The following is an 11,802-nucleotide window of genomic DNA, read 5'->3' as shown; positions in this document are numbered from 1 at the left end:
AATCAGTTAGAAAGATAAGGGATGTAGCAGTGTACAAATGTGGCAATTGAAGTAGATATTGGCAAAATCAAAATTTTAAAACTCTTGAAACTTTTCCAGAGATGGGAAAGGCAGAATAGGGAAAAGACTGCACTAATACCCACATATATATACAGCCCTGTTCCAAGAATATACTTAGCTTTATCCATTCAAATACTCGTAGCAAGATCAGTGACCAAGAACACATGCAAATATCTACAGGTTCAGCACTACCATAAAAACAGGAAGATTTTGGATGAGGGGTGGAGGTGGAGAACCTAAGCTAGTAGTACGCTGAATCATAGAAAGACTGAGGTTGGGGTTTAGTTGGATTCTCCAGTCTGACTTCCAGGCTGAGCTGAAACAGACCACAGGGTAATTTTTGTCTTTCCAAACATCCCCTGTCAAAAGTGACTCAACAATGTCTGTGTCAGTTCTGAAGGACATTAGAGACAGGTTTTTTTCTTTCACTAGCATCCATTCAAAGAATGGGAGCACGGCATTCCCCATCGTGCAGCATGTTCTGTGTTTCCCCTGGGTATTTGTGAATAAAGATGTCTCTGGCAGAAGAAGAAATGTCTGGTTGGCATTGGAGTAAGTCTGCTGCTAATTGACAACCCAACGTTCAGTGATATATGACTCTAAAGCAATCTGGAAGATCAAGAAAACTGTGCTGGCACATAAACCAAAAATATATGATTCAGATTTGGGGAAAATAAAAAAAGAAAGAAGGGGAGAAGGAATCAATATTGAGAAATCTCATCTATAGCTGCCATCTGAAACCTACAAAGATTGAGTGCTCTGTAACTTGAGATATAAATCTGTATGATCTGCAGAGGTTGGCAAGATGAAAAGGGAGCACCAGATAACAGAAAGAAACCTCTTAACACTTTTATCAGGCCCAGTTTTCACTGTCAAACACATAAGGAATGAAAAGCATACAGATCTGCAGCCTTTCAATGCACAAGGTGTTTGGTCTGGTGAGTTATTTCATTTTATCAGCACAATAATTGTCAAGGGAACCTAAAAGGACAAAACAGCTATCTGATTGATCTTTATGAAAAGTCCAATATGAAGATGGTTCCATCTTCATCAAGAAAATTCACACAACAGCTCAGTTTTGATTGCATCAGGATTGTTCAGGTTTTATGTACAAAATTTTCATCTTCTGATTAGTATTCCTCTGTCCTCTGCATAGCAGCTATAAATCACAGAAAAATCATGACAAACAGTTTTGTTTAAGTGATCATTATAATTCCATTTTGTTTCATTTAAATCCTAATCAAATAAGTCCCACAGAAAGTTAGCCAAGGGACAGAGCTAAAGGAAATGACAGTGAATCAAGAATTTATTGTCCTGACACTCAAAGTTTTAACCTTTGCTAAAGGTCTTATATTTAGTTTGTAATGAAGAAGTGCAAGAGGTTGAGCTGTCTGAACTACTTTGGGGCTGAAAGTTCTTCTGTTGCCTTCAGAGTCCATCATCAGCCCAGGACATCAGCTTACACACTGCAAATAAAAAGGAACATGGTTTATTGGGGCTTACAGGGCCAGGAAGTTTCATAGGAATGAAATACATTTTTTGTAGTGTTATCTACAAGTTCCATTCAGTTGCAATGATTGTGCTGCTGGAGGTAACAATATTGCAAACACAAGCACCTTGAGGTTCTCACAAGAACACAGACTACTCCTCCAGTTTTTGAAGGCAGCACAGACCTGTAGCCATGAAGTTACCTGTGGGATCATCTCATGTGCCTATGTGAGTAAGCAAGCAAGAGTAGGTTGTGTTCCCCAAAAGACTTAAAGTACTCTAATAAAAATTTTCCATGAAAAATTAAACTTCAGGTTAATAAGATCTTTACAGATTTGCTTTTTTATGTGTCTTAATTGCAGAGGATAATGTTAAGATATTGAAATATCACTGGACATTTGGGCTGGATAGTTCTGCAAGTGGAAAATATCCTGAGGTAAGGATATTTTCCCAGGATCCCTGGGAGGTTGATGTGACACCATATGAATGAAGCCTTAAAGTAGTGTCCATTGTGCCAGGCACTACACAAACACACACAAACATTCCTGCCTGGAAGTGTCCATGTGAGAAACCGTGTTGACTCCTCATCCCAGAACAGATAGAGCTACAAAAGGATATTTGGGATGAGATTTATTTCCCTTGACTTCAGACCCCTACAGTGCAGATCCAATGTTTCAGTCATGTGGGAGGCTTTGGCAGCTTGGAGCTGGAAACTTGCTGCACCTCTTCTGGCCTCCCTGCCCTGTCAGGGCACTGCTGTCTTTATGAGCTGGCACTGATCTCGCAGCACCATGTACTTGCCTTTCTTGAAACAACTTATTCCACACAGGGCAGGGAATAAAACATGAATTAACAGTACCTTCCACTCCACTCAAGCCAAGATAGTTATAGATGATCACATAAATATCCTCTGTGTTTGATTTCACTATATGCATCATACAAGAAAAGAAAATTTATCTAAGCAAGAGGCATTAACCAGTGTGTAAGGAGTTAGTCAGCATTATTATTTTTATACTTAGGCAATTGTGTTTATATCCTATCATTTTAGATAGAATAAATAAATGGAATAAATAAATAGAATAAATACAGTTGTCTGATTTTGTTTTGCCTGGGTTTTTTGCTTTGCTTGGGTTTGGTTTTTTGTTGGTTTTTTTGTTGTTGTTTTTTGTGTTGTTTTTTGGTTTGGGTTGGGTTTTTGTTTGTTTGTTTGTTTTCTTTCTTTTTGTGTTTGGTTATTTTGTTTGCTTGTTTTTTAGGTTTTTTGAATCTAGTCCCAAATATGAAGAGGCAGGAAAGCTAAAATTAATCTTTATTAATTGTACTTTAGAGTATATGTAACTCCCATGACAAGAAGAGCAATTCATGTGAACGTGAATGGGATGTCTGGCAAAACTCTAAATTCTTCAAGGATGGAACAGGGCAGCAACAGTGCATCAGTGCCATTCTGAGCCTGACAACAATACAGCAAGAGCTGGAGAAATATTTCCATGATGTTGTTCAACAGGAAAAAAAAAAGTTTCAGAACATTTAAATTAATTTGTTATTTTGGTCTTGGATAACTAAATCTTATAAGAAACCAGTAGATTCATTCAGATCAGCTGTATGGAGGGTGTTTACATGTTTTAAGACAAAATTCCAAAATCAGATTTAGCCAAATGCAACTTTTCACCCTTTAACAATTTTTTTTCTTGGCTTTAGTTTTGTCATCAAAACAATGAATAATTTTTATAGCTTTGTTCCTATGCTGCTGTGCACTATCCCAAACATGTTTCTTTGGAAGTTTTAAAAAATACCAGTCTTGCTTACCACATCAGACTCTATTCCAATATGTAGGGGAAAAGAAAATAAGTATAGAATAAAATTGCCATTACTATAAGTAGTAATTCTCAGTGTGCCAGTGATTTCTTTGACCTTTCTGGTGATGTTATGATGTCACAACTCTGCAGCTTTGGCCTATTTTTTGCGCAGCCTTCACTGGGCTAGACTTGATGGAAATAAACATCTTACATAACAGTCCGGCTGTGCACTCAGCTCTTTTCCCTTCTCTATTTTTTTCTCCTGAAGGAGATTTTCCCAGCATGAATTCTGTATGTACAATTAACATTTGCCAAATTTCATCTGCAAAATCTGTTAGGGTTTATAAGAAGATTAAGAGACAGAGCTGATGTGTTTCATCACCCTGCCTCTGTAATCACACAGCTTTACACTGGGAAACAGAGCAAGAGGCAGGTTAAAAATGCAGTAATTCCCTTGAAAGGAGAACTAAAATAGAAAGCTCTGAATGTGAGACTTTGTACTACTGGGGTTATTTAAACCAAACCCTTTCAGGAAAGAGCAAAGAGCAGATACACATTACCCTCACAGACATAAAAAACACCCTGACCTGGTAGCTTTTGCTGTTATGTTAATGGCAAAAGGAATGAACAGTATTGCACTGCAGAACCTTAACTCTTTCCTTTCCTTTTCCTTTCATATTTTTGGTTGAATGTGTAGCAGGTATGTATACAGACAGACTGGAGAGGAAATCTTCCTAAAGAATAAAGGATGAAGTACATGTACAGAAATAAATTTACCCAAAGTGAATACAGAAATAGGTGCATATATACCAAGAAAAAAAATGTGCCAGAATATGTACCATAGATTGGCATTAACCAAGTTGCACGTGAAGGTTTTTAAGTAAGGAAAGTTTGCAAGCAAAATTTTCCAAAGCTCTGAGGGTTGTTTTCTTTCTAAAGTAGAGTCTCAGGAGATACCATCAACTTCTACTTTCAAAATCACTGAACGGTTTAAAAAATATTGACAATTAAAACATATTATTTTGGACCTGATGAAGTAAACAGAATCCTAAAAGACCAGGCCTACAATTGCCAAGTAATGTCAAACTCTGTATTAGAAAATAAGTATTTGATATGTCACGGTGGACATGAAGTAGCTTTTCATTTTTAATAATTAAGTACCACAGATCTCTGTGCTTTAATTAGCCTAAACACTCCTGTGTTCCATACACACTTCCATGAGTAATTTTGTAAAGTAAACCTTCCCCTTCATCTTGTCCATGTACAGCAATTTTGTGATTTTCATCAGTATAATCAATGATAATTAAAAAAAAAATGTCAGGCTTAGCAATGCTGAGTTTCTAACAAAATGAATAAACAGATGCAAGTTGTGATCCCTTCATGGCCAAGCAGGTTTTAAAATTTGGTCTGAGCTTAGTAAAAGTAACAGCACAAAATAAGTGAAACTGTATGCCCACATTATTTCAAGCCAGGTTTCCAAAAGAATTTACGAGCTTCATGGAATTCAGAAGTCATGGACATCCATGCCTTTTCCACTTAGAACTGATGCATTCTGTCTATAATTTATGAGCTTTACCTGGTTAAAATTTGGATGCCAATTAAATATGTTCCTTAAGCCAATTTTATGTACATCTATAAGATTGACAGATACAAGACACAATGTCAAAACAGAAAGGATAAACCAACCAGAAGTATTAACAAGATTTAATGCATCACCTCCCACTTCTTCAACTACTGTTCAAGAGAGGAGAAAGGCACTGAGAGGATGGGGGAGGGTCTCAGATCTCAAGTTTTAACAGCACTCACTTTCCTGTGACAGCATACAGATTTGGAATATATAACCATGGTGGGAAAACACAAAAAACATCTGCTTGTAAAGTATCATAATTTAAGATGCTCTCACATTAGCTATTACTTAGCTATTGCTAAGTTACATAAACTCTAGAGTAAAATGAGGATTGCCAGCTAGATCTGTCACTGAAATGTGCAGACTGCCACACTCAATTACTTGGAGCAATAAATAAACCATAAGAGTCCCCAGACATAATTTACAAGGTTTTCCAGACCTAAAAGATATCCTTATTTCCCTCACACTGCTCAGTGGAACAAAATGTCATCCAGTTCTGCATCCCTCACTGCATCCTTTGCTGTGCATACACCTGCCATTTTCAGGGCCTAAAAGGACTGCTCCAGACTGAAAAATTCCCTGCTTCCTGTGGCACTTAAGCCAGAGGAAATATCTTCCCATGAAAGCAGAGTTTAGCAATTCCTGCATAACACCTGCTGTCTCATCCCTTTTACGTGATGTGAAGAGGATGGACTAACCTGAGGCTCTGACAACAAATTTCAACAACATTTTGAGCAACATTCTGATTTGTTTTCTATCCTGTTATTCATGGCCTTCCTTCCTTTTTATGGCTAGGTCTCAGATAACCAGATCCAAGGCAGGTGATCACACTGCAAGAAATCATTGAATTGCATTAATCCCATGCTTGAACAGTAAGAAATATTTTATTGATTTGAATTAGAATTACTGGCTTTTTTCTTTAAAAAAATTCTTGCTTTTTTTCCTTCCTTTCCTTCTGAGTGACAGTCAAAACAGATACATATCCTGAGCACATATACATTTTTGTCTTATTCATTCCAAAATAGTTGAAGCAAAAGACTTCTAACTGAAAAGCAATCAAAAATGATAACTGCAAACAGTATTTATCTGCTGTGATTTGAGCCCAGATTCAACTGTTAGGAATATATAGAAATTGAATTTTCTTGAGTGAAGAAGTGATACTACTCATTATGATATATATGATTAATGTGTGATTATTTTGAAAGGAAAATATCTTGTAATACCAGGCTATTTTCTTCAGGCTCATTGCCAGGCAAATTCTTGAAGCTATTATTGAAGTTTCCCACAGTCATCACTAAAAGCTCTATTCAGCACATGCCTGAGCAAGCTGCACAGAAAGGTCCATTCCCACAATCCATCTTCTGGTGTTTCAAACTGGATTGCCACTTGCATTAATCTGTAAGGCAAAATTCTTCCTTGGTAAAGCTACTAGTGTCCTACCTCACAGAAATCTAGCAAGTTGTCTTACTGCATAATGTAAATGTATGCAGGCTGGACAAGATGATTCCTGGCTTGCGCATGCACAATTTTCACGTACAAAATAAACATTGTATTTATACACAAAATATATGCACTGGTTTGGGCACAAATCTCTTTCATTCCCATACCAACAGAAGTCAGTATTAGCATGGTGGGATCTGGAGGGTGAAAGAGACAATTCTTCACTGGCCTCTGGAGTTTTTTTGGACTCCTCCCTGCATAATCGTGGTCACATCCTGTGTGGTAAGTGGTTCTGAGAAGATCAGGCTCCACAACCTTGGGCAAGATGCTCAGGGCCAGCTCTGATAAACAACATTAGCACCTAAAACAAAAGGGCTAAAACTCAAAATTGTATCCTTCAAAATAAACATCACAGCATCAGCATGGATCTGACCTGTTTGCTAAGACAAAATCAAAAATGGAAGCTGCTTGTAGTTAAAAATTATAGATCACAGATAGATTTCCAGCTCATGTACACAACTAAAATAAATAATTCAGTCAGACATCTGTGTACCTATAAGAATATTGTCCTTTTCTTCTGTACTCTACCAAAAAAGAGGGGATCATTGTACTTTCTCCTGATCACCCTGTATATCTGGGTGCTAGAAGCTTTGTCTGCCTTTTTTTTAATTGATGTTTTATACAAAGTCTTTAGAAGTCTTCCTGTTATGCTTCAATGAACTTTCAGACAAAACAGTAGGTAATAATCCACATCACTCTGAGTCTTACCTAAGTGTTTTTCAGAACTATTGGTATTTTCAGCGTCTGAGACATTTAGGCACATTCCTTAGATGAAGATTGTTCTGTAAAATATTTACAATAAAATTCAACCCCTCTATTCTTACAAAGTTATTTTCTTGTTTTCAAGATGTTGGATTGGATTTCTGTCCTTTGTATGTGATATTTATTTTCTCAGCCTTGTATTTTGAATTCTGAACCATAAAGCCAACCTTTATTAGGACACCTGAAAGATTTAGGTCTTCTGCATTAGCAGTGTGATGCTTAGCAGTAAATTTCCTTAACCTTCTGGATGAAATATGTTCAGCCAAAGAAAAAATTGTTTTAGCGTTGTGTTCTTTTTAACACAAAAGTGACACCACTCAGATGCTGCAGCAATAGAAATAAAACCAGTAGTCTTTCTTTTGCCAAGCTTAAACTGAAATCTTAGAAGGGACTCTTTTTCTTTTGAAAGAATATTTTATGAATACATAAACATCTGCCTCCTTAAAATATCTTTGGTTTATGCCTTGGCTTATTATGTTCCTGCTTGGCTTTTTCTTTTCTGGCTTTTCAAGGTTAGTAATGAAAATGCAATGCTTGAAATTGTTGGTTGGCACATGCTAAATCCACACATCTTGGAAGTCTTGATTTGGCAAGGCAGTCTGCCTTTGTTACATAGCAAAATTTAACAAACCTTAAACCATGCTTGATGAATTAACAATAGCTTAAAGGTATCCATTCTACTTAAAACAAGACTTCAGCACAGTGAAACTGTACTTAGTAGAAGGACACTTTATTTTTGTTAAGAGAATTGGTGGTATCCTCACAACCTGATTCTAATCATCTAAGCAGGTACGCCAAGTCTGAACCTGACACTAATCCCTGTGCCACTAGTGAGGCTGCACATCACCTTGTACTTCGTGTTTCATATCCTTGGAGAATATGAAAATTAGAGTTTCATGAATGAGCAAATATGAAAAATTAATAAATAAAAAAATGAAAGCAGATTACATTTTTATGGCTCTAGGCCAAAACAGTCCTTTGAAGGATATTCAAGATTAGAAAAACACACTTCTTGGTGCAGTCCTATTTCAGAAGTACTTTAAATTATGTACTCTAAGATAACAACCCAAATCTACTATGTTGATTCATGCCATGAATTCATGTTTTTTATACCAGAACTGTCGTTTTGCAACAGATTTCCCAGTCATCTCACCTATATGCTTCAGTCTGCATATTGATGTCACCCTAGAGCACCTAAATTAGAATTCTTTAGTGTGAAACTAAACCAGTAGCACTCAGCACTCCAGCACCAATCCTCCAGCAGCAGCACCCCTACTCCCATCCAGCTGCTACTGGCTGCTCAGTCCAGGGGAAAACCTGACCCAAAGCAAAGCCCCTGCATCACAAACAGCAAGGGCTTGGGCTCCTCTGGGTCTGGGTCTGTGCCTCGCTCTGTGCGTGGAGAGCCACGTGCCTCCCACTTCATGCCCAGGTGGCTTCTGTCACAGGATGGGCACTGGCCTGAATCTCAGCTGCTGCTCAGTGCAGGTCTTTCTTCAGCATCACTGAAGTGGCACTGACTTCAGGTACAGGGTCAAGTTTTTAAATTTTTTTTTTTCAATGTATTTTAATTGAGTATATGGCAGAGAAATGCCAGAAACCCAGAGCACCGGGAATATTTCTCTGTCTGCTCTGGGGTGCCCTGACACCCATGGGAGCACTGACTTTGACCCTCATTCATGGAGAAAGTTTCCTAGACTTCAAGATAGACTAGAATCCACAAAAGTGTAAAATAGATTATAGAGAGTAGTGTAGGTGTATCACTTGGTGAGAAATTTAAGTTTTGAGATTTTTAGTATGTTGTGGATGAAAGCAAGATGGAGGGCACATCCTTCTTCATGCTTCTTCTTCCTTCTTCTTCATGGGTTTGGGTGGCATTTTGTAATTGGGCAGAAAAGTCCGCATTGCAGGCTCTGTGGGATCAGTTATTGAGTTAAAAGGGAAAGTAATTCAGGTGTCAGTTCTTAATTGGACAGTTTAGTCTTAAAAGGCCTTTTAACAAGAGATTGTTGGCCATTTTGTGCCTTGTAATGAAAAGCTGCCAAACTTACAGTAGTGAGACTGTTTAACTGATAAATAATAAAGATTTGAGTCCAAACATGAACTACTGTCTCAAGTGCCTTCAATCCAGACACAGAAACCAACAGCTGGTCCCCCCACAGAGAAAAGATGATACATACATTGACCTGGCCATTTCTTTTGAGTTTCTTTCGGGTTCCCTTCTTTTTTAGTTTTTTTTTTTGTTTGTTTGCTTGGGTTTTATTGTTTGGTTGGTTGGTTTGGTTTTGGTTTTTCTTTTTTTTTTTTTTTTGAGACATTTCTTACTCTTCAGATGGCTAAAAAGTAATTCCAATGAAAACCGTAAAGCATGTGCTGCTCTGCTCAAAACCCTTCACTGTGCTTCAGTAATTGCAGGACTACTTGCTAATCTAAGCTGTGGTCCTTAAGAACTTCAATGATGCAGGTAATAAAATGAAACTGATCAAAGACTTGTACAGATAATGTACAAAGGGGAAAAAAAAGGGTGTCTAAAAAATCTACTTTATTATACAGAGCAAGGTCTTGGCCATGCCAAAGGACCTGGGATTCCTAAACGCCTGAGTTAAACTTGCTCTCCTTTTATCATCAGACCCATCAAATACAGAATCTCAGCTGATGCTGGGGTTTAATTTAAACCCTAAATGCATAGTTTTAATTTAAACCCTATTCAAAATGTAGTTTAATGTAACCACCAAATTGCATACAGAACCCCTGGTGAGTTTCTGAGAAGAATGAGATGAAAGAAAATCAAATATATTTCACTTGTTTTTGGTGTTATTATTGTGATTATTAGTGAGTGGCTTGGCATCGTAGATTGAATGCAAAAAGGTTGATATTCTGCTCAATAGAGGTAAATAACTGCTAGGTAGGAAGCTTTTAGAGTCTTTACTCTGTTTGTTTCACATTTGCTTCCTAAGCAAGCAGGACTTGGATTCTCCTGAGCCCCAGACATTTTGTTTTGCAGATCAAAGTGGGTGATTACAGTGCACCTTCTGGCTTTAAAATATGTTACTTGTTTGTATTACAACACCATCAGGATAAAATCCACTGTGCCAGGCCCAGAAAAAGACATGAGCAGAGACAGTCTTTGTCCCTAAAAGACTCAGCACCTAAATAAATACAATCATTTTGTGCTGTGGAAATCAACAGAGAATTTCTCTCAGGCTAAGCACAAAATATTCTAAAATACAATTATTGTGAATTGTTACATAAAACAGCACAGGATGAATGTGGAATGCCAATGTGTTTCAGGTAGGTTCTGTAAGGCTTCTTTTTAATTTGTCTGTTCTTGTACACCACTGACATTTTCCAAACCATTAAAATACCTCTGGTACAGCCCATTAGTGTTCCAAAATAATACGTGCATCTTCTCTTCAGCATCATTCTTTTACAAAAATGGGTTTTCTACCAGCTATGTAAACTGGATATACATACTAACAAATTTTCCCCTATACCTCCTAATTTGGAACCTGAACTGGTTAGGTCTTTGTCAATCAATGTGATGGACTTGTATAACTAAAGTGTTAGAAAGGGCTTTGAAATGGGTAAACAAGCAGAATATGTGACTCTAAAACTGATGGTGTCCATCAAATTTTCCAGTAAGGCATTTTTTCCATGTATTAGACAAATTTATTGACCTTTCATGCTGTGTATGCCATGCTTCTGCCAACTAATGCTAGCCAAAATTTTCAATTAGGAATGTAGACCATCTGAAGAAAAGGCTGTTTCTTTTCACTTCCATTTCTTCCTCATTTATTTTTGTATTTATTCAAGTCCTCTGGAGAACTGTAAAGACTACATTATGCCCAGTTAATTTACAGCCATCATTTTTATTGGGTTACTGTGAATTCCAGTTTTTAAATCAGCATTGCTATGCCACAAAAAGACATGTGTGTACATCTTGTATGCAGGGCTAATTTTTTATGAAACAAGTGCTAGGATGAGGTGCTAGAATGCTAATAGCATATTTGTGAGTTTCATAGCAGCAGAGCTGACAGGCAAACAGATTCTGGCATGTCATTTCAGACTATTTTGTCACAAAATTAGCTTTGTGAAAATGTTTTTTAGCACTTTCAATTTTTTGTTTTGGTTTTCATCTTTTCTATTTTTCTAAAGTCTTTTAAATTGCAATTAATTAAATTAAAGTTTCCAGTTCTAATGAATCCAAATAATTTTTTCCTAGTTTTCTATTTACAAATGTTTCCTAAGTGAAGAACTTGGGAGGCCAAGATCAAATTCACAGTACAAGATATTTGATGTATTCATTTGTTAATTACTTGCCCGTTATTTCTGCTTTGATTTTTGCCTGGCTGCAGACTCCAGGCACATGTTTTTTTCCCTTTCTCTTTGCAAAGTTCCATTACCTTCTTCCTATGCAGTACATGATGACTAGTCTTTGGCAGCTATGAAGTTTTTGTTCAGTTATCTGCTTTTTGTCTATTAAAAAGTCCCACCCAGAGTCACAATGTATCAGGTAAAATACTTTTTGTCTGAAAAAAGACAGGCACTTCACAGATATATTAGCCTGAG

The sequence above is a fragment of the Melospiza melodia genome, chromosome 4 (assembly GCF_035770615.1).
Source record: "Melospiza melodia melodia isolate bMelMel2 chromosome 4, bMelMel2.pri, whole genome shotgun sequence".
Lineage (NCBI taxonomy): Eukaryota > Metazoa > Chordata > Aves > Passeriformes > Passerellidae > Melospiza > Melospiza melodia.
The sequence above is the reverse complement of the archived record's forward strand: the minus strand, read 5'-3'. Positions refer to the sequence as shown.